This window comes from Cryptomeria japonica, chromosome 2 (assembly GCF_030272615.1).
Source record: "Cryptomeria japonica chromosome 2, Sugi_1.0, whole genome shotgun sequence".
In the NCBI taxonomy this organism is placed as follows: domain Eukaryota; kingdom Viridiplantae; phylum Streptophyta; class Pinopsida; order Cupressales; family Cupressaceae; genus Cryptomeria; species Cryptomeria japonica.
Genome location: NC_081406.1, coordinates 284,763,812 through 284,788,727, shown reverse-complemented (window position 1 = coordinate 284,788,727; position 24,916 = coordinate 284,763,812). Strand labels below are relative to the sequence as shown.

General features: G+C 35.7%; 1 protein-coding gene across 10 annotated transcripts in view; it reads right to left on the bottom strand.

Moving 5' to 3' along the window:
* LOC131054457 (protein ROOT HAIR DEFECTIVE 3) overlaps positions 1-24,460 on the bottom strand; it is a 90,704-nt gene extending 66,244 nt beyond the window's left edge. For 7 of the 10 annotated variants that reach the window (XM_057988973.2, XM_057988984.2, XM_057988978.2 and 4 more), the window contains exons 1-2: positions 24,320-24,460; positions 24,043-24,145 (exon numbers count right to left, since the gene is read on the bottom strand). The gene's annotated coding sequence lies outside the window, so the exon portion shown is untranslated. The other 3 variants (XM_057988977.2, XM_057988985.2, XM_057988982.2) reach the window with 2 other exon arrangements.
* Positions 24,461-24,916: the final 456 nt, after the last annotated feature.

The following is a 24,916-nucleotide window of genomic DNA, read 5'->3' as shown; positions in this document are numbered from 1 at the left end:
CAACACAAGTTAGAGGATACCCTTCTAATTATAACATATGGATGGTTGTCATTTATAAATCAATTATGGTAATATAAATAAAGAAAAATAAGATATAGAAAAACTCACTATAATTTATATAGTTACTATAATGAAACTTAAATAATTTTGCAAACAACATTGTAATGTAAAATCAGAAGTCTTGGGCCATAACTATAAGAATCCTAATTGTCTTGATAGGGTGCCTCAGCAACGGTTATCCCTAATCATGTCATTTTGTGAGGGTGCCTTAATGATGGTTTTCCCTCTACTTGAGAGGGTACCCTAATAGCAGTTCTCCCTCTATCTGAGAGGGTGCCTTAATTGCAGTTCTCCCTCAAGAGACAATGTCTAGCAATATCAAAGATCAGATTTATAAACATGGATCAATCAAATGGGCAGGGCGTTATCAGTATCGGTCATAAATATGCAACATATTAACACTATAAATATATAGATATTATCACACCACAAATTACCATAAAATGCATCTATAGTTTGCTATATATAATTCATAGAATTCTTACCAATTTGTGTTGTTTTGTAACTATAAAAGAAAATAGGGTTGGGCCCTCACGCTACAAGAGGTAGTGTGTCCCTTTAGGGCCGACCCTAAAGGGAGAATACGCCTCACCTTATGAAACAACAAACAATATAACGTGTGGCCCCAAAAGGATTTTCGGTAAAATAATAAAAGGGTTTTTGGCGCCAAAGTTTATGAGGTCGACCCCATATTGCATCCTCGGCAGCTCATATAAATAAAGAACATTTTGGTTGCAAATGAAATCAATCAAGTTCGATCTGCTCTTCAAAAGAAAGGTGTGAATCTGCTCAACCAAGTGTGAATTATCTCTAGAAGGGTGCAAATTGTTTTGAAGCCTCTCCTTCCAAGGTGATGGTTGATGAATCATCTTTAGGCATTTATGCTGGTGAAGAAGAAGATCTATAGACTTTGTTTAATCAAATCTAAAAATTGTTGTTTGAATTCTACACAAAACTGAAGGTGATAGGTGTTGCTCTTATCTGTTGTTAAGATGTTGTAACAAAATCCCTATCTATGCATTGTACTATTACAATTTAAAGTGAATATATAGTCAGACATGTGGGTCTTTATAGCTGGGTTTTTCCTCATCATAGGTTTTCCCAGGGTAAATGTTTTGAGTCTCTTGTGCACTTGCTTTGTTTTCATGCCTACTTAATCTGAAATTCATTTTATTAATTCTGATTTCTGATCTGAGACACAAAATTCTACATGGTATCAGAGCCAGTTTATACTAACATCAGATTTCAGTAAGGTTATTTTTTTGCATCTAGTTGTTTGTTTTTCATATTAAAATGTCAGGTTTGAAGGGTGAAGACAGACTCGATGGAGCCCTTGATTTTCCTGCCTGGAAAGTTCGCATTCAGCTCATACTCGAGGAGAATGAGCTCCTCAAATTTGTTGAAGAAGAAAAGTTGTCCCCTCCTGAAGATGCAAAGGAACTAAAACAGTTCAAGAAGGATTCAGCCAAAGCTAGGAAGATCATCATTGAATCCATCAGAAATCATCTTATTACTGTCATATCAAAGTTTGCTTCTGCCAGGGAAATAATCAAACAATTGGAAGGAATGTTTGAAGTCAACAATCTCAACAGAGCCCTTGCTCTAAGGCAGCGGCTACTTCATATCAAAATGAAAGAAGAGGACTCAATCATGGCCTACTTTATGAAGATCAATGAACTGAAGGATAAACTAAGTACTCTTGATTGTGAAGTTCCAGACAAAGACCTTGTTCTAATTGCATTAAATAGTCTACCTGATGAATGGGATCCCTTCATTCATATCATTGGCAGGAGAGTTGAATGTCCCAACTATGAGCGTCTTCAAGTTGATTGCATTGAAGAGGAATCTCGCATTGAAGTGAGGGGAAAACACAAGAACTCTCACAAAGATGATAATCATGTTCTTACAGCTAAAAGTGCAAGAAAGGTGGGAATTGGAAGAAAGATAAGAGAAGCAAGGATTTCAGACCTCCTTCCTATGATCCAAGAAAGAGGTCGAGAGATTCCTCTCATATTAGTTGTTTCAGATGTGACAAGTATGGTCACTATGCTAGAGACTGTCAGAATGAACCTAAGGAAAGGGAAGCAAATTTAAATGAAGTCTCTGAACAAAATGAGGACTATCTTCTTATCTTTGTATTATCAAGCAATGTTCCTACAGACAGTAATATTTGGATAATTGATAGTGGAGCCTCCAGACACATCTCAGGTTATCGTGAACATCTTTCAGATCTAATATAAAAGGACATCAATCTTCATGTAGTAATTGGTGATGATGTTCGATACTTCGTAAAAGGTTCTGGTATTACTTTAAAACTAGATTCTAGTATTTCCTTACAACTTAGTGATATTCATTTTGTACCTAGAATTAAAAGAAATCTTATTTCCATTTCTGCTTTAGAAGATAAGGGTTTGCAAGTAGCATTTTTTGAAGGTAAAGTACTTGCTTGGTCTAAGCAATCTAGTTTCAAATCCGCTTGTGTTATTGGAAATAGATATGATAGTTTGTATAAGCTTGCAGCTAACCCAGTTCAAGCTCTCATTCATGAGGCTCCTGAATCATGTGATCTATAGCATAAAAGACTTGGATATCTGCACTTCTAGGCTCTCCCCACTCTTGGTAAAATGGTTAAAGGTATGCCTAAACTCAGTTTATCCCATGATGATGCATGTAAAGGTTGTGCAATGGGTAAGAATGTGAAGAGTACATTTCATAAAAGTCATAGTAGAGCTAAAGAAAAGTTAGAGCTTATCCATTCATATCTATGTGGTCCTATTTCTATAGCCTCTCCTAGCGGTTTCCTTTATTATGTTATCTTCATAGATGATTTTTCTAGGAAAACATGGATTTACTTTCTTCAATCTAAAGAGTCTGATGAAGTCTTAAATAGATTTAAAGAATTCAAAGCCTTGGTTGAAAATATTTCTGGAAAGTGAATTAAATGTTTAAGGTCTGACAATGAAGGTGAGTACACCTCAGGTAGTTTTCATGATTTCTGTGTTGAGACAGGAATTAAGAGGGAGTTTTGTGTTCCCTACAATCCTCAACAAAATGGAGTTGTTGAAAGAAAGAACAGGTCCATCGTTGAAGCTACAAGAGCCATGATTCATGATTAAGACTTGCAACCCCTCCTATGGGCGGAGGCATCCAAAACAATAGTTTACATTCAGAATAGATGTCCTCATCGTGCTCTAAAGAATGTAACTCCTAAAGAAGCCTTTACAGGAAACAAACCTGACATCAGCCACTTAAGGATTTTCGGGAGCCCTGTGTATGTTCATGTGCCTAAGGAAAAGCAAACCAAGTTGGATCCCTCTGGAAAGAAAGGTATCTTAGTAAGATACGGTGAATCTTCCAAAGCCTTCAGAATCTACATTTCAGGTCAAAGGTATGTTGAGGTAAGTAGAGATGTAACTTTCGAAGAAGATATTGCATTCAAAAGATCTAAAGGTTCATTATCTAATGATGATAATATTGTGACTGCAAATCAAGAATCAAATGTTGATACTAACCTTGAGATACAGAAGGAGTCTATTGACCCCCTAGAACAGGAAGTTCAGGATGATCCAGTTGAGCCCATGGATTCTACAGATATACCTAAGGATATTGTGGTCAGCAAGAAGATGCCACTTTGGGTTAGAAACACCATTCAAGATGCTGAAAGATTTGCTGCTCCCAGAGGAACCTTCAGAGATAGCAAGAGACCTCAAAATCATGCCAACTACATTTCAATAATGTGCAACATCATTGAGTCTGAACCTCACAATGGCGAAGAAGCTATGAATCACCATACTTGGAAGTTAGCCATGGATGAAGAGTATGAGTCTATCATCAAGAATGATGTTTGGGACATTGTACCTAGACCCAAAGGTAAGTCTGTTGTTTCCTCTAAATGGTTATAAAATTAAGCATAATGTTGATGGTAGTATTGAGAAATATAAAGCTAGATTTGTAGCTCGTAGTTTTTCTCAAAAAGAAGGAATAGATTATGAGGAAACATTCGCTCTTGTTGCTAGATATACTTCTATTAGATCTATAATAGACATTGTTGCAGCTAAAGGTTGGAAACTACATCAAATGGATGTTAAGACAACTTTTCTAAATGGTGTTATTGAGGAAGAAGTCTACATTGAGCAACCAGAAAGTTATGTAATACATAGAAGAGACTCTCATGTTTGCAAATTGAAGAAAGCCTTATATGGCCTCAACCAGGCTCCTCATACTTGGTATGAAAGAATTGATAAATACTTACTAAGCTTAGGGTTTTGTTAGAATGATGTTGACGCTAATCTTTACCTTAAAATATGCAATGATGGTATGCTTATTCTGGTTTTATATGTGGATGATTTGTTTCTCACTGGTGAAGATAAACTGATTATGAGATGTAAGAAAGAATTAGCCTCAGAATTTGAAATGAAGGATTTAGGGTTAATGCATTACTTCCTCCTAAGGTTAGAAGTATGGCAGAAATCTAATGAAATTATCCTAAGTCAAAGAAGTACACTGTTGATATTTTGAAAAGATTTAGAATGATGGATTGTAAACCTATGTCTACTCCTATGGAATCTAACTTAAAGAAGTTGAGCATCTCTGCAGCTAACTCTGATTTTGCAGATCCATCTGAGTACAGGCAATTGATCGGATCTTTGATGTATCTAGTTAACACTAGACCAGATATCTGTTATGCAGTGAATGCTCTCAGTCAGTTCATGAGCATGCCTAAGCATGTTCACCTTGTTGCAGCTAAACATATACTGAGATATCGGCAAGGCGCTATTGGTTATGGACTGAAGTATTCACTCAATACTTCAATCTCCTTGGAAGGCTATTCAGACTCAGATTGGGCAGGCAGTATCAAAGACGGGAAAAGTACTTCGGGTATCTGTTTTAGCTTGGGATCTGCAGTAATCTCTTGGGCCTATAGAAAATAATCTTCTGTAGCATTAAGTACAGCAGAAGTTGAGTACATTGCAGCATTTGTTGCATCTAGAAAAGCAGTATGGCTCCACAAACTTCTTGTTGGATTGTTTGGACAACCTAGTGGTCCTTTTCTACCATTCATTGTGATAATCAAAGTTGCATAAAGATGTCTATCAACCCAGTATTTCACGACAAGTCAAAACATGTGGAAACTCATTATCACTACATTCGGGATATGGTTCAAAGAGGCGTCATTCAACTAAAGTATATCAGCACAGATGAACATGTTGCAGATATTCTTACCAAGCCCTTGTCCAAAGTAAAGTTTGAATACTTCAGAGACTGACTTGGTATTGTGGAAAATGAAGTCCAGGTTGAGAGGGAGCCTCAACCTCAATAATTCACTATGGATCAAGAATGATCCATTGTTCTCTTGTGTGCAAGAATGGAAGGTTCTAATCTACACTTATGTGCTAGATGGAAGGTTGTAATTGTATAAAGACCCACTTGTGTATTACACTTTCTATGCTTGTGTGCTAGAACCATCCTATGCCTGTGTGCTAGGTGGAAGATGTAATTCTATGCTTGTGTGCTAGATCCATTATATGCTTGTATGCTAGATGGAACTCTAAAGGTTCTAATTATGTATTCATTTTCTTCCTAGTTAAGAGGGATTGTTGTTTTGTAACTACAAAAGAAAACAGGGTTGGGCACTCACGCTAAAAGAGGTAGCGTGTCCCTTGAGGGCCGACCCTAAAGGGAGAACACGTCTCACCTTATCAAACAACAAACAATATAACGTGTGGCCCCAAAAATATTTTCGGCAAAATAATAAAAGGGTTTTTTGCGCCAAAGTTTATAAGGTCGACCCCATATTGCATCCCCAGCAGCTCATATAAATAAAGAACATTTTGGTTGCAAATGAAATCAATCACGTTCAATCTGCTCTTCAAAAGAAAGGTGTGAATTTGCTCAAACAAGTGTGAATTATCTCCAGAAGGGTGCGAATTGTTTTGAAGCCTCTCCTTCCAAGGTGATGGTTGATGAATCATCTTTAGGCCTGTATGTTGGTGAAGAAGAAGATTTGTAGACTTTGTTTAATTAGATCTGAACATTGTTGTTTGAATTCTACACAAAATTGAAGGTGATAGGTGTTGCTCTTATCTGTTGCTAAGGTGTTGTAACAAAAGCCCTATCTATGCATTGTATTATTATAATTTAAAGTGAATACATAGTCAGACTAGTGGGTCTTAATAGCTGGTTTTTTCCTCATCAAAGGTTTTCCCAGGGTAAATGTTTTGAGTCTCTTGTGCACTTGCTTTGTTTTCATGCCTACTTAATCTGAAATTCATTTTATTAATTCTGATTTCTAATCTGAGATACAAAATTCTACAATTTGAATATGTGGCTGAGTGTATTTGTGGCAGGACGTAGACTTTTCTTTATTACTTATTTTTAACTTTTTCTTATTTTTCTACGTATCCGCTCCCATGTCTACTGGAAGGTATTTATCCTTCCTACCGTGGGTGGAGAGTCACATATCCCCAGCCACATCTATTGGTGGTAGCGACCCCTTTGAAAGGTCATTGCCCCTCATAATCCCTGTCATACTCCATCGAGGGTGATAACAATAATAACCATGCCTTTTCAATAATCGATTAATATTCATTTAATTAGTCAATTAATATCTAATGTAAATAATAATAATAATCAGTCAAATTAGTATTATCCAATGCTATTATTGGGAATACGTTAAAAAATTCTTCTATAAGAATATAAGCGTATATTACTGCCTGTGACTTAATAATAGTTTTGATCTGTTCTGATCAAACTGAAAATATCAGATTTAATTAATAAATTAATATCAATTTCAGATTTAAATATCAAATTTAATAAATTAATATCAATTTTAGATAAGCATATCAATTAATCAGTTAGTATGTATTAAATTTTAACCAATCACTTTATGTCAAATTTAAATGATCATTAGTTAAAGATGAATATTATTAAACACTAACATGTGGAATTTCTTTATATAATAATATGAGGGATACAACAATTGGATTAAACCCCACATGTCAAGGTTTGAGAAATTAACCTATGAGGGATACAAAAATTGGATTAAACCCCACATGTCAAGGTTTGAGAAATTAACCTATGAGGGATACAACAATTGGATTAAACCCCACATGTCAAGGTTTGAGAAATTAACCTACTTGATTATGGAAATACGATCCCTCCTCAAAATATATATTTGATTAGTTATTTTGGTAAACACCACAAAAATTACCTATTTGTAGCTACAATGTTTTTATGTCTCCTTCTAGGTTCCATTTCTATTGAGCCCAAGCTTTTAAAAAAGTTTGAAATATACGAATTCACATAAACTTGCAAATTATAGCATGATTCAACAAATAGAGGACATCATCTGCTATAGACTCATTGGAATTTGGTTAATTAATCATTTTTTGCTCATATATAGCTTCTTTCATTAAATGCAAAAGAGACCAGATAACCTTTTCATGTATAGATGAAGAGGGCTCATATTAATTAGGATAGAGCTTTAAAGGAAATATTAGGTTGTTCCACAAACCCTATCCACAAAAATGTAGGTTGTTTGCTTGTAAGAACCAATAGGGAGAATAAGTGACTAGAAGGGTTAGAAAAAAAAAAGGAAGGAAAAGGATCTGCAATGCGCCCCCCACTTAGCACCCAAATCATGCTAGGCTACAAACAAAGAAGGGAAAAAGTGCCCCAAAATATAGGTCAACAACCTCACAAATCCATAAGGACAATGACTAACAAATGTGTCTCTGCACTTGCCTCTTTCATCACTCCATCCTTAAATATAAATTATTATTACAATGTTCTAGTGTTAGTTTGATAAGAATAAATTAAACTAAATCTTCATTTTACAAAGAGTTTTTTCAAGTTTTTGAAATATCATAATTAATATCTTGTGTATATATTCTTAATGATTTAGATGAACATTTTTAATATTTTGTATTTTGTATTTTCTTGATATAGTGAATATTAAGTTTATATTAGTATTGTGTGAGTAGTTTGACTCTAAACAATTTGTGCAATTCAACATATTACTACAAAATCAATGGTTGAAATAATATGCAATGAATGGTACTCCCCTTACAAACTCAAACACACGAGAAAAATAGAGAGATAGATAGAAGAATGCAAGAAAGAAACACTCGCTTTCTATTATCCCAATGAAATGAAATTACAATATTCAAAAAATGGCAAGCTACGACCACATGGGCTTTCTCATTACAATAATTTGCAGTCAAAACCTCAACTTGCACTATTGTAGTTGTCTTCTGAAACCCCCCCATTTGCCTTCTTTATCCAAAATGTTTAACTGGCCTACAATATTCTAGAAAGTGTAACTCCCATGGCACCATAAATCCAACCATCCATTTCCCTGCTCAAGAAGATATTTTGAAAAAATTTTATGGATTTTGGCAGTACAACATCTCAAGGTCATAACTTTTGATCCAACCATTGGATTTTCAACTATAATATATTGTTGGAAAGATCCCATAAAGGTGATTGTCCATAAAATGTGATCATTAGAGAAAATTTTGATTTTCAACCAATTTTTAAGCCCATCTTGAGTCTCCAAGTGCCTCAAATTTGACTTTGAACATTTTTTTAAAAAGATTTTGAAAAATGAAAATCTTAATATCTCGTAAATGACAAATGATATTGAAGTGATTTCTTCACCATTGACTTAATTTCACCATTCTAGATGTCTATGTAAGTTTTTGTGTCCATGCATGCATAAATGCCAACTTACTAAAATTAGTAACCCTACCATTTTTAGCCCTTATTAAAAAAGAAACAATATTGTTAGGTGATACAAGATTGCTCTTACACCCTGAATGCTCCTACATCAGACACCCAAGGTAATTTGAGAAGTGACCTTGTCACATCTCAAGAGTTAGAGGAAACCAAGATAATCAAACTCAAGATTAGACAACCAAGATGAATCTTCAATTGGTCTTCCTCTGCATTTTACCAGATATTATGTGTATTGCTTGTTCCTTGTGCTTCGACCTAGTTGACTATCCAAGATGTCTTCAATTTTCTCCTCCTCTAAAGTAGGTGTCAGAATGTTCCACTCTGCTCCTATTGATTCCTCTTCATTTTTGCCTTCATGATATTCCGTCAAATCTAAAATATTGAACATAGGTAAAATATTCAATCCACCCAACAACTCTACCCCCTGGGCATCTCCTGAATCATGTTTTTTCAATATTTTCAATGGTCCAAATTTCTTCATTTGCAACTTATTGTATGTTCCCATTGGAAACCTTTCTTTTCTCAAAGGAACCATGACTTCATCTCCAATCTAAAACTCCTTATTTCTCTTTTCCTAATCTGCCTTAGCCTTATACTTAGTATTCATCTTATTAATGTGCTTCCTCACCTCTTCGTGCAAGTTCTTCAAATGCTCTGCAAATTTTTTGGCCTTGACACTTCATTTATCCTTTGTCTATTTTCCTCAACTCTGAAGAAATTCTTGGACTAGTTCCATATACAATCTAGAATGGTGATTTATCAATGCTCCTATTGATAAAACGGTTGTATGCAAACTCTACCTATGGTAAAATCAAATCCCACCCCTTCGATTTATCTCTAGCTAAACATATTAGTATGTTACCCAAACTCCTATTCACAACTTCGACCTGTGCATTAGTCTATGGATGGTGTGCAGAACTAAACTCCAAATTTGCCTTCAACTTATTCCATAATGTCCTCCAAAAATAATGAACAAACTTGTTATCCTAATCTGAACCTATACTCTTTGGTCGACCATGTAGTCTTACCGCCTCTGTGAAAAATAACACTACAATATTAACAACATCATTAGTCTTCTTACAAGGAATGAAATGTGTTGTCTTTGAAAATCTATCCACCACCACAAAAATGGAATCATGTCCTCTCCATGTCATTGGCAAACCAAGAACAAAATCTATACTAATGTCCTCCCATGTTCTCTCGAGTATAGGTAATGAATGATATAAACCAATGCTTTAGCTTGTGCCTTTTGCCATCTAACATACTCTACAACTCTATACAAACTTTTTCACATCTTGTTTCAGTTGTTGTTAATAGTAATGTTCTCCAACAAGAGCAATGGTCTTATATCGACCAAAATGTCCTACAAGTCCTCCACTATGCTTCTCCTTAATCGGGTTCTCTCTCATGGAACTTTTTTGGAATGTACAATCGGCTTCCTCTAAACAACATATCATATTGGATTATGAATCCAACCACTTCATCCTATCCACCGTAACTAGCTCCTTACAATCTTTCCAAGCTTCTCCAAAATCAAGATCCTCTTAATACAAACTCTTGAGTTCATTGAACCCAACCACTTCAACCTGCATTTCTGTCAACAAATTTTTCCTCCTACTTAAGGCATTTGCAGCTCTATTAGACCTCCCACTTCTATGCTTATCTTTTCAACAAATCAAAACTCCTTGTTTCCCTTGTAGTCCATTTGAATTATTTCTTGTCTCCACTCAATGTTTAAGTTAATGATGCACAAATATTACTAGTAAAGTTTGTTATTAGAATTGATGCCCTCCATTATGAGAATCTTCTTTGATATACTCTCCTCGAGCATGTTGCAATAGTTGCTCTCCATAATGTAGTTGATTTTACTCTGTGAAACAATCCAAGGAAGCTAAAACAACTAGCTAAGTGGATTTATTTTCAAGAGTTCCCTTCATGAAAACCAATGCTAACGGTGAAATTTAACAATAAGATGTGTATCTATAAGAGAAAAATTTGAGCTTTTCAGTGTGGGAGGAAATCCATTAAGTGTAATTATTATGACAATATAGAAGGAATGTGGATGAGGTGTGGAGATTAATGAGTCCTTGGTCTAGAAAATTAAATATTGATATGAGCTCAAACAAATCACACAAATGACTTCTACAATCCCATAAACAAACTTTTCTCAAGCTCTTTGAACTAGTTTTCAACCTTACACTTCATATGTGTTTTTTCTTTCTTCTATTGTTGCTTTTAGATTGTCTACATTGAATTGTTATATATTATAGAAAAAGTAGTTCATATTTCCTATAATTATTGACTTTATTTGCAAAGAGAGCTAGTGCCTACAATATAATGCTTCAACATTTAGAATTGCCTAAAGTTTAAAAAAATCTTGTCAAAAATATTGGTCAAGATTATGTTCATGCACTCCAAGCTCTTTGAAATAAATCTATAGCTTACATGTTTGGAAATTTGCTTGCATTTTTAGATAATCTATACCACATTCATTATTATTTCAACCATAAAATCGATAAGAACAAAGTCTCCACAAGGACAAAAATCTCACATGGAGGTGGAGGACATGGATTCATATGAAATCAATTATTAGGATTGAATTTATGGTCTTACATCATTTATTATAATGTATTAGCCATAGATTTTAGAATTGCACAAGCCCTTTCACAAATAAAGAATGCCTTTAAGGTATATATTCTAATACATGTATTATTGGATGATGCAAGGGATGAACTATTCTAGGAGAAATTATGTGGAGTTATATGTTAAATTATATTTTGAATGAGTGGGTAACAAATGTTGCAAATACGAGTTCTTGTTGTCACTGATGTCAAACTTGTTGATCTAGATATGTAACTTAGTGACATCTTTGGTCCTTTGGAGTTGTGTAGTATAGTAGATTAGATTTGTAGTTGTGTGGATACTTGGTGACTGATTGCAGTCACTTCAAATATTATATCAAGTGGTAATATATCTTTTATGGGGCTTTGGAGATGATCTTTGTTGTCCGCAACTGGAGTTATGTCATTATGTGTTTAGGTGTACAATGATAGAGTGACAACGTATAAGGATGTGTTGAATTCCTCTACCTTCAAGTTTTTGATGATGCAATTCATTGATTTGTGTTTGTAAATATTAGGTGATGCTATGTAGAGCATTCACAATAGTTGTTGGTGGTTCGCATTGTAATTTGAGCAAGTTGTATTGGTGTGCCTTAACCACTTTATCACTTGGAGCTGACCTATAATGTTTTGGTGTATCTAGTAGAATGCAGATCTATATATGATGATTTGGGATGGACAGGAAGGTGTGCTGACATGGTGTGATGCCTCACACATTTCATTTTGCCTTGCACAATGCATTGGAGATTGTTTTTGGGTTGATTGTTTTGATTCTACACGTTCCATCCAATTAGGCCAGCCTAATTGATATTGCTTTGGTTGTGAATGGTATAAAAGAAATGAAATCATTTTATAGATGTATGTACGAGTTGTGTGAAGATTTTGTGAAATGTTCAAGTACAATAGAACACTAATAAAGGTAGTTTTAGATGTGTATTAACAAATAATTGTGATCAACATATTAGTGGGTGTGGTTGCCAATAGTTCAATCATTTTGATGTATCTCATTCATATGTAATGTATCTTGCCCTGAAGAAGTGATCTTTAGTGTCTGCAAGTCTTTGTATATTGCCTTGAGGTGGTGCACCTCAGTTTTGCAAGTCCATGTCAGGGGCAATTAGCTCCTTGGCCTTGAGCCTAAACATTGTAACGTGTTCTTCATATAGTGAGATAGATCTCACTGTGCTTTTTCCCTCATTGGGTTTTCCAAGTAAAATCTTAGTGTTCATGTGATTGCTTTTGTGTTTTCAGTTCTTTATTTTTTCAAATATGATAAATGATAAGTGAGAAATTAAATTGGTTAAGTTTTAATATATTCTTATTCAAACCCCCCCTCTCAACATCCGACAGTGTTCAAAAATTGGTATCAAAGCTAGGTTCCTGAAGAAACAGTTTAACAACTAAGGTAGATCCTGGATTTTAACGTTGAAGTATCATAAAATTGCGACCCTAGCAATTTTCGACTGCATTAGGGTCCTCATGCATGCGAATTTGAATCCTCTAGCCTGATCGGAGACCGAAGATTGCTCAGCTTGCGGAAATAGCTTCTTCCTTGGCCTCTGCATCACCTCGTTCGCACTCTACCCTGGAGAAAGGGGTAGGATAGGGGCGTGGCGCCACTGTCCCCCCTTAGACAGGGGTGTGGCGCCCTTGTCCTCCCAGGACAGGGGCTCCCTGTCCTATTTTGGGGCAGGACCCTTCCTAGAGTTGCATTGTTGGTTATGCATCGGGCGAGAAACTCCCCTGATGTCGGCCTGTGACGAAATTTGAATCCACTAACATGTATTTAAGGGCCATTCGTCCTCTCATTTGCATAAGTTGGATAGGTCGAAGTTGAAGACATTCAAGTTGCACAAGCGATCAAGCATTCAAACATTCTTTTTCAGCATTGAGCATTCTCAAGTCTCCCTTCAAGGCTAGGTGTTGCATTCAAGTCAAGGATTCAACCATTGAAGAGGAGATTTATTTCAACATTTAATTCCACACAAGCACTTCTATCAACATTGCTACTACAACCTCCCTTGAAGTGATTTACAATTTAGTCTTTCATTTACAGCTACTTGCAAGTACTTTCTTTCATTACTTGGTTAATTCCGAAACTGGGGTTTGACCTAAGGCAAACCTCCAATCCCAACCCATTTTCCTCTCTTTTTTGTGTGTAGGTTGCAGGTGCGCAGTTGTACTTTCAGATTCGGGCTTCATTTGCAGAGGCGAAAAAACCCTTTTCGTTTTGTGGATTTTTTTGAGGACCGTGTACATTCCTGCCATGGTCCGAGCAACTTTTCCTCAAATTCGCAGGGCGACTTCGTCTCGACATTTTACTGCCAGATCCAGCTGCACAACTTCATCTCATATTCCGATCTCAAGTTATAATCAATTCTTTGTCACTTTTGCACTACATAATTCAATCAATTTCTTTTCCAAATCAAACAAGGAAGAGGAGATCAACTTATCATTCAAAATTCATTCAGAATTCAATCCACCATCTTCATGTGGAGGGATTGAATCTATTGAATTATCCTCTCCTCTTTCTAATGTAACATGGTGAAAAGTGCTTGAATGGTAATCAATAGCGAAACTCTCAATTCTCTTTGAGGGAAAGGGTAGTTTCCTTCTTGATCTATCATTCACCATTTTTCCACCATTACAAACACTATGAATGAACTTGAAAAGGATTTGGATGTTATGGAACAACATGAGTGGGACATTGATTGTTGGTGTAAATAATTATTCATCATGGATATTATTACACTTTACTTAAGTTTACTTAGAAAATGCATTTCATAGTAGTTTGGGTATGAGAGACTTGGGTGTTCGTGCCATATTGGGATAGTGTGTGTAGGAGAGTTTCCACCTTTTATGGTGTTGATCTTGTTGTTACACTCCACATTCAGTGGGTGATCCACCTCATGTGGACTATTATATTGTTTCTCCTACCTACCCACACCTATTTCCTACCTACCCTTGTTTCTTATTGAGCCACATGTCATGTTTGTGTGCTCACATATCCATAAGCCTTGCTTATATAAGCAGGCTCATCTACATTGTATGAAAATGGAACAATTGATCATTTATCTATTTGATGAGAATACAGTGTATTCTTATCCTATATTTTGTCTCTCTATTGTACTTTTCATTGAGCTCTTGATCTTGGCAAAATCTCACATGGTATCAGAGCCATTGGGGCTTCATTGATTGGTTTTTGGAGACATTGTGGAAGGCTTCTATTTTCGGATCTGAGGGACTGCATTTTTTGGAGGCATCTTAGAGCGTTTTCGACCTCACCATTGCGTCCAGGAGGCCATTTCCATAAAAATCGAGTATAAATTCGACCTATTGTGGCGAAAATCGATTTTTGGGTGTGGAGGAAATTTTCTGCTCAATTTGGCTGGTACAATACGGAATTTTCGGATTTTTTTTAAAAAAATTATATATATTTTTTTTTCTGAAAATTATTTTCCAATTTGAAATTTTTTTTTGAAAAAATAAAAAAAATTTGGAAATTATTTTTCAGGATCCGTACCTTCAGCGCCACGTCAGCAGTCCAGTTGGCTGCCAAATCACCCTGCCACGTCAGCAGCCCAGTTGGCTACCACATCACCTGCCAAATCACTTGCACAGTCAGCACCAAGTCAGCGCCCAGTCGGCCATGAAGTTTGGGCAACGGTCATACGGCCATCAAATTTAACCTCGCAGTCCATTGACATCATCATTTTTTCAAAAATTTTGCAGGCCCCTCTCATTGAGCTTTTTGATTTTGCAGTTCAACTTCAAATGGCCATATCTTGCTCATTTTTGCTCCTTTTTGGGTGCAATTTTTTTTGAAATGGGCTAGAATTTCGTGTACTTTCACGTGGTGGAATTATTTTCTGATTTTGATGGACAGATTTTTCAGAATTCTCATTTTTTTGGTGATTGTACCTGTCCAATCCCCATTTCTACAACTTCCAGGTCTCCGTTCGGGCTCATACGAACTCATTTTCAGGTGCCGATGTTTTTTTAAAGTGCATTGTTTTTTGTCTACTCTCAGAATATGCTATCAGTTTGCAGCAATTGTGGGTAGAAATTGTACTTTCATCATATGGTCTTATTTGGCCAATTTGGCATTTGTATTGCATAGATCTATCTTTCTGATCTTTTGCTTTGAAGTTCTCAACCTATTGGGGCAGTTGTAAAACAAAATCAGAATTCCACCTTGCCATTGTTTGTAAGTGGCCCATTGTACACGCACTACATATAAAGTGCCAAAATCATCATTTTTTGGGGGGGTACTTTGATTGAGTGAATTTGGGGGGGTGTCTCTTGTGCTTTTGTGCTCTTGTGTTCCTTCCTTTCTGCTACTATGGGTTCTTCTAACTTTCCTCTCTTAACTCCTCATATTTATGCTACTTGGAAAATTGATGCATGGAGTAAACTTATGGAAAAATGACTAACTCATTACATTGATGGAACTATTGTTGCTTCCGCTGATCCTAAGGTTGATCTAGTTGGTCACATGGATTGGCTCACTAAAAATATCATGGCAATCGGTACCTTAAGAAAGTATGTATCAAAGGATCTCATTTTTCATATTGAGAAGTGTACTCTAATCAAGGATGCTTGGCAAAAGTTTCAAGACTTGTATGGTCAAGTTGATGAGATTAGGGGATATCAAATTGATAGTGATCTCACCATGTTAGATCCCAAGAACTTTGATACTATACAAGATTATGTCACTAAGGCAAATGAGTTGAGGGCACAACTCAAAGATTGTGGCATTGATAAGAAGGATACTCAATTGATATTCAACTTGATAGGCAAGCTTCCACAAAAATATGCAGCATTTGTTTCTAGTTTCCAAACCCATAGGATGACAATGGGTTCAAGCTACACAATGCCTACATTTGATGCTTTCAATGAAATGTTGATGGTGGAACAAACTAAGTTGATAAGCATGGGCATTCTTAAGGCTTCTAAGTCTCAAGCATTAGTGGCAAATCAAGGGAACAAAGCAAATCAAGGAAAGGACAACTCAAACAAGAAGAAATGGCAATCAAAGCCTAAGGACAAAGCACCATCTTCTCCACAACAAGGAGATTCATCCTCTTCCAAGAGGGATAACTCACCAAAGAGGGAGAGACCTACTTGTGCCTATTGTAAAAATTTTGGTCATGAGGAGCATCGTTGCCATTCTAAGAAGATTGATGAGCTCACACATATCATCTAAAAGCATAACATTGATTTGCCTAATGTCTACAAGAAGGACGATTCATCAACTTCCGCTTCCTCACATTCAAAAGGAAAAGGGCAAGCATTCATGGCTTCTACAAGTGGGAAGACTCACTCTTTTGGGACAAGAAAAGGAAAAGTTCTATGTGCTACTATCAGTCATGATTCAGAGAGATGGCTTTTAGATTCAGGGGCTTCTCATCATATGGCATCTTCGCAGTCTATGTTCTCTACATTTGAGCCTTGCACAATGCTGTAGATATTGATGGGCAATCATAAATACATTGATGTGATTGGGAAAGGATCTATTGACATTGGGGATAACTCCTTCAATAATGTGTTGTGTGTACCCCACTTGACAAACAATCTCCTTTCTATCTATCCAATCACACATGGCACAACTAAGAGAGTTGTGGAGTTCACACCTGAGTCAGTTTTCATTAGAGACTTGGAGACTAGAGCTATGATTGCAACTGGGATGGTTGATCATGCATCTCGGTTATACTCCTTTTCAGATTTTGTTGATGATGATGATTTCACATTTGATGATTCTACACATAATGATCACACTTCTTGTGATGGTTCGGTTTTTTAGGAGAACTTTGGACACTTGAACATGGGGATTCTCACATGTGACCCCATTCTTGAGCCTTGTATTCCATTTCCTCATATTGATATCACATCACCTATTGCACCTGATGATGCGGATAGTGCGACAGTTTTGCCTTCATGTGATTCAGTGCAGCAGGATATTCATTGTCTTCCAACTTCAGATTCATGGGATGATTACTTGACAGACATTGCAGGTTTATTTATGGAATCCTACATTGCAGATTTGGGAGACATCATTGATAACATTCATCTTCTCTTTGATGAAGGTGATCCTTCTTTGATTGTTGCGAGGGAACACTCTGACCCTCTTGCTCATTCTCTACATGATCATTCTTTCAAGGTTGACATGATTGTGAATACTTATGTACAGCAGTTGGAGGAGGTCGCTTTATTTTTTGAGGAGACATGTGAGTATTTGGGACATGTTCTACATCCATCTCCACTAGATCTTGGAGTGCCTTTTTCAGCAGTGTGGCATAGTTTACCACCTTTGGTGTAAATAATTATTCATCATGGATATTATTACACTTTACTTAAGTTTACTTAGGAAATGCATTTCATAGTAGTTTGGGTATGAGACACTTGGGTGTTTGTGCCACATTGGGATAGTGTGTGTAGGAGAATTTCCACCTTTTATGGTGTTGATCTTGTTGTTACACTCCACATTCAGTGGGTGATCCACCTCATGTAGACTATTATATTGTTTCTCCTACCTACCCACACCTATTTCCTACCTACCCTTGTTTCTTATTGAGCCACATGTCATGTTTGTGTGCTCACATATCCATAAGCCTTGCCTATATAAGCAGGCTCATCTACATTGTATGAAAATGGAACAATTGATCTTTATCTATTGATGAGAATACAGTTTATTCTTATCCTATATTTTGTCTTTCTATTGTAATTTTCATTGAGCTCTTGATCTTGGCAAAATCTCACATTGATGTTGTAGTGGATATGGATGGAGAATTGAGGTATGCTCTAGCAAATCTGGATCAAAGCAAAGATAAGTGCAAGAAATCATAAGAGAAAATTTCCTATCTAAGAAAGCTAATTGATGAAGGAAGAAAGACCATTGATGACCTTGAAACAAAGCTACATGACAAAATTGGAGTATGTACTAGACTTGAAGAAGAAGTACTTATGTTGAAGAAGGAACTGAAAGATGCAAAAGAACAAATTGACAAGGTCTTGAAGCTTAAACGTGGCAATGAATTGCTTAATGTGATGTTATCTCAGAAGCAAACTAAAGATAAAGGTGGACTTGGTTTTGAAAAAAGTGAAAGCTCTAAGACTCCTAGCAAAGAGGATAAAGGAAAGGAAAAGGTCAAGGATGAATTCAAGAACTCTAATTAAGATAAAAATAAAAAAAAAAAGGTTTCATTTAGGTCTGGAACAAGAAGAATTCCAAGAGACCTCCTCCTGCTCAAACCAGGTATTCATCATCTTTTAATGGTAACTATTTTTCATGCAATAAGTTTGGACATAGAGCTAGTGAATGTAGAAGTCAAATTAGAGCTCAGTCATTTAATGGTCAATTCTACTCTTGCAATAAGTTTGGACATAAGGCAAATGAGTGCATAAGTAGGATGGTATGGAATGAATATGTGAATACAAACTATAGTAGAAATGTTCATCCATTCAATGTATATTGTTATGCATGCAACAAATATGGGTACAAAGGCTGTTGAGTGCAAGTCTAATATTGCAATAAATTCGAACACATTGTTAGGTTTTGTAGAGGAAAGAGTGAGTAGACTTCTAGATTGGGAAAGAAAATTGATGTCAATGAAGAAAAGGAGAAAATGAAGATGGCATGGGTGAAGAAATCAAATGAGAATGTGAAGGGAAAGATCGAGGATGGGTCCACAACTACTGATGGTACAAATTCCTCTTTTGGAAACTAAGTAATGAAGCATTGTTTAAGGGTGCAAACTGATTGCAAACCTTACAAACGCCCCTTTCAGTTTGATTGTTGGATTGCTTTCAACCAGGCAAAGGTTGGGAAGGTATTGTCGAAGCTTTCCAAATGTTTGTAGCCATTCATAATGCTATTTATGGATTCTGATGAAACCGAGTGTCAACTTTTTGCGTTATAATAGTAAAATGCATCTATGTCAATGAAACCCTAAGTAGGTGGATGCAACAGATAAATTATCTCGAGTTCATTTTTATCACTTGTGATCTTGTGAATTTGAAGAGTCTTTAGTGTGAATTAATTTTCTAGTGCGAAAAGTGTGTTTGAAGGTTTTCTGCATACTCCAGTTTTTCAAATCAATCTATGAAAGTGTCAAATGGCTACTCCAATCATTGTTGATCAGGCATTGAAGCCACAACCTATTTTCAAACCTTATCCTTATGTGGCAATAGTGAATGACAAGAAGAGGGGCATTTTTTAGGGTTCCAATCGATGTGGTTTACATAGAGGAAGTTAGGGCATATATCCATGCACCTTTTGCAAAGATCAGTCATGTGAAATTTCATGGTATATGGAAGAAACTTACAGAAGACGACCTAACCACATTCAAGAGGTAGTATAAGAATATTCCAGAGATGGGTCTAAACATTTGGAAGGATTTCCCTAATTTTAGCTATGCTTAAGCATGGGTTCAAATCAATTTGATCCAAATTCATGATGATGTGATGTAAGGAGCGACCATACAAAATTATGAAGTATGGCATTAGGGCATTAACTAGTTTCTGCTCCATTGGTATTGTTTTGGTAAAGAAGATGGTGAACAATAAAACAGTTAGTGAGCTTACTGATTCGGTGTATGAAATAAGAGCTATGACCATGGAGGGCATCATTGATCCAGGAGTCTGTTATGTAACTAAGTATTTGGCGTATAAGATCTATTACTAGAACCGTGAGGATTCTGCAATTGTGATAGCAATATACATATCACCGTGTGTAAGAACATCTAACTATTTATATGCACAATAAGTTCTTGGGGAAATCCTCAACAAAGTCCCACAATGCACATCTGGGATACACGTCACCACTACTTGCATATGGGATGTATAGATCAAAAGTGTTGGATCCTACATCTATGCAATCTTTATTGAAGAGAAACCATTTGTACTCCACATGTTGGCTATCAAACTACACAAATGAATACAAATTCTTAAGTAGCATTACAAGTGGATCAACTCATCTAGGTGGAAATGAACCATTTCCTCTCTATGATGGATCTACAAGCTCGTATCCTCATATTTTTCCAATGGAATAAATTCCAATACATTTGTGAATCTTCCAACATGAAAAATATCATATTCACTTCTACAACTCAACTCCTGTTGTAGTCACACTTGCATTTACATTATAAGCTTCACAATTCTCTTGGGCACTACAAGAATAAGAATAAGGACTTTCTCAACTTCACTTGAGTACATAGGGCCAAGCTATTTTTTCTCGACAATAGAAGAATGTTGTGTCATACAACAACATCTACCAACGCCAATCTCATTAGTCACCCCAGAGTCAATGTCATGCAATTTTAATTGGCAACCCTAGCATTTATATCATCACTACTAGTAAAATTGTCTAAGTTTGTAGAGTTCATGTAGAATTTGCCTTTCCACAATCTACTCTTACTTGTATAGGAAGTATACAACCCTCAAGAAGGTAACATGAGTACAAATACACCCTCTCCTTACAATAGAGAACCATAGGGATAACTTATACATTCCTTAGCATATGTAGGCATCTGTGGTAAGAGCATCAATTCCATAATAATCACACAAACACACTTGGGAGCTATAACTATCAATGACAAATAGGAACATTTACTCTTAAAGAAAGGACAAATGATAAAATTCTAGTTATACATGAGTTTCTTTCACAGTTTCTGGACAAACACAAACTCTCTTATGCACAATATTGGCAAATAAGCTCACCTTCAACCTACATTGTTATTAATCTCAAAATTAATTGCATCATCCAACTAGTGTCTACATAGTTAATCACACCCCATTTATGTCACCTTTGAGTACACTAAAACACAATGTGGGACCATCACTCCTCAACAAAGCATGAATGATTTGTGCGTAACTATATTTGTTGCTTCATTAGGTCAATATTAGCTTCCTATCATGTGTAAGCTTCTTCACTGCATAATAAAATGTGATGGAGTTCATTGCTCCTTAGGAAAGGGCTTATGAATAAGCTTCGCCTCACACATCAATACATTAATAACACTACTTGATTTGCACCCTTGCATAGCTACTTGCATGAAATCCTTTTCCATAGCTACCTTGGCATAGATGCATGTCCAACTAAATCAACATGCACACGACCACAAGCATAGATCTTACTAGTTATACACTCTATACTTACGAGATCTTTGTGTGTAGCTATTATGCCTTCCTCAAAGCATCTTCAAGCATCATGATTCTATATGTTCCTTCACATGTACCTTGGCACATGTTATGTGCATGTTTTCCCTTTACAAATCCATATTAGACCATACACAAGAGACACATGGAACATTAGCATCCAAATGTTATGCTCCTATACACACATGACACCTCTCAATCCTTGCACCATAAGAAATGACTTTATATTGGTTTAACAATTAGATGTGTATCCAACATGTGGCAACATTTCACACGACATGTAACCTGCACATATGAGTTTAACACTTGACAACATTTTATCCACACATGTCATGTGTGACCATACATGTTGGACACATAAATGTGAGTATCAACTATTAAACTCTCCTACAAAAAATCTTATATACCTTATATAGGAGAGCTATCAAATATGAAGCCATATGCATACCCACTTGACAATCCAACACTCTATCCCACTCTCCACACATATCAATAGGCTTTGCAAATTCCAATGTATTCCTTAGCACGATCTAGACAAATCAAGGACACCTCATGTCCCTTTCTTAATCACGAAAAATTACTCTTAAGTCTTTTCTTTAAATAGTACTCTTATGCTTTTGTTTATATTCTCATATAAATAGAAGTAGCATTTTCATTGGTCTCTTTGTATCTTAATGTGTTATAGATCGTCGCATCTCGTCTAACTAGATCCATTGCGCATTATATTTTTTAAAAGATTCTAATTACTTAGATAGGTTGTGGATTATCTTCAATTATGTTTTTAGACTCAATTGAATCAAATACAATAGTATTAGCTTTTTAATAAATATGTGATATCTATATATATATAATCGAAAAAAGATTTTTTAAATATACATAACAATACATTACTTAATATTATAAACCAATAATTAAGTAGGCAAAAATTATTATTTTTATTACCTTATTATATAAAGAACCATTCATATCATAACGAAAGATTATGCAAGCGTGTTTTGTATTGTGCAAAAAGTAATATGAATTCTAAAAAATCTTTCACTTTTTGTTTTCCAAGCACGATCTTCAAAGTGCCTCCTTGATTGATACCTTAATCCCTTGTCATTCGTACAACCTGAGGTTTGTCTGCTTATTACCATATGCAAACATTTCGGGATTTCCAGCTTAGAAATATAAGATTCATAATAAAGGGTTACAGAAAATTAAATTTTCAATATTGTGTTGCTACCACTTGGGTTCTTCATCCCACTATAAGTAATGCTGAATTCAGTTCCATTATTCTTCAATTAAATGTCAATGGAGGTGTGTGATAGTTGTATACTTCATAGATAAATGTCACCTCACATGTCTATCGAATAAATATGATTGATTTGTAAATCCAAATAAGTAGAAATGCAATCAAGTAAAATATTAGTATGGGACTACAGAAAGGTAGGCCTATATCAAGGCCACGACTATTCTAGCTCCAAAACAAATCTTTCATACAGCGTGTTAGTGACAGGTTAGTCAATCGCAACCGTTAATTGCAAAATCTACGGTGTAAAACGCGCGACTAACACACGTGTTAGTCAATCTGTACTATCTTTTTGGAACTAGAATAGACTCGTCCCTATATCAACAGGACATCCTCTCTCAATAATTTGTACACAAAAGGCATGAGAGAAGATTCACAAATTACAGAACAAAAATTTGATCCATAACTTATTTGTCAAACTTAGGAACAACGGCCATTATTGTTAAAATAGGACACAAGCTAAACTCAAATGCATCACAATCTTGAATAAGAAAGAATTGAGTAGGGGAAATTAATTAACCCATATTCTATTCACAACGGCTGATAGGTGTAATGACTGTGAGTTCAATTTCTAGAGTTGTGATTGTATATGGATGTAAATTGGAAATGCAATGAATAACTGAATGTATTGAAAGTAAGATTTTCCCTCATGAATTTTGCTACTACAAACCCTCTTTTTTGAAACTTTAAAAGAATTGCCTCTCTTTCACTTCTATTGCCCTGGCCAATAATATAGATTTCAAATATGGTTCATTGATGTTTTCTGCATTGCACCCTAATTTCGGAATCACCAATTCCACTAGAAAAAAGATTCAAAAAATCATACAGAATTTCAGTCTGGGGTGGCACTAAGCAAGCAGAATTTTATGTCAAAGAACAGCTACAGTGAAAATTCACAAAACATGAACAGTTTATGATGACAATTCATCTTCGAAACTCGTTTCTTTGAAGCCTAAACAGTTTACAGCGATGCCACTTTATTTAACACTATAAATAACAAAAAAATCCACACCACATTCCGAATACAGGCAAGAACCTTGTATATAAACCCTTGAAAACGCATAACGCAGATTCGATGGATCGAATGAATTCCTCTAAGGATTCAAAAATAAGATACAAACTTTAAAAACATACACAGGGAAAACATTAAATTTTTAGTAAAGGTTCAACAAACTGTACCCGATTAACCACGGCCTGGAACAAAAATAAGATTTGGAACCCTAGAAATCACGCCGCAAGTCCTCAGGTGGCGCACAAACAAAAAATTAGGCTCCTCTGGTCCCTGAGAAAACACCACTGACAATTAAGTTGTGCAGATCACTCAGATGCTTAAATTATTGTAATAAATTATGCAGAAAAGGAGAGATTTCGATCGATACATATAAAAAAATGTGTGGAGGGTTTTTAATATGCTCTTCCTTTTTCTTTTTAACGAAAAGAATGAGGAATGACTCACAGGAAACAGATGGTGCAGAATTTCTAGAATGTACATTTTTCTTTTCAAAAAAGAATCATGGCGGCTCAAGAAAGTTTATTCAGCTCCTCTTCAACAATCGACGTGGCATCCTTTTCATTTTAGTAGTTGAATATGTTTTTAACATTAAATTAGCAGTTGCATAACAAGCAATCAAAAACATTAAATTAGCAGTTGTATAACACGCAATGTTAGTCACATTCGTCGTATTGCGTGGCTAAAAAAGATGTTGGTCACGCAAGCCACAAAATTGCGAAGGCGCATAACACACAATGTTAGTCGCATTCGACGTATGGCATGGCTAAAGAAGGTGTTGGCCATGCAAGTTGCGAAACTGCGAAGGTGCATAACACAGAATGTTAGTCACGTTTTCTTTCCTGAACATCCTTACCTATTTGAGTAAAGTTATTCCTCTACACTATAACATAACTAATATATGACAGATCCAAGGTGTAAAACAAATGTGTTATTTGTTTTAATTGTTGACATGTAATTTAATGTTAAACAAAAAATCATGTTTAGTCACATCTATTGTACATAAAAGTGATGATTTGATTAACTTGTATTTGCATAACAAAG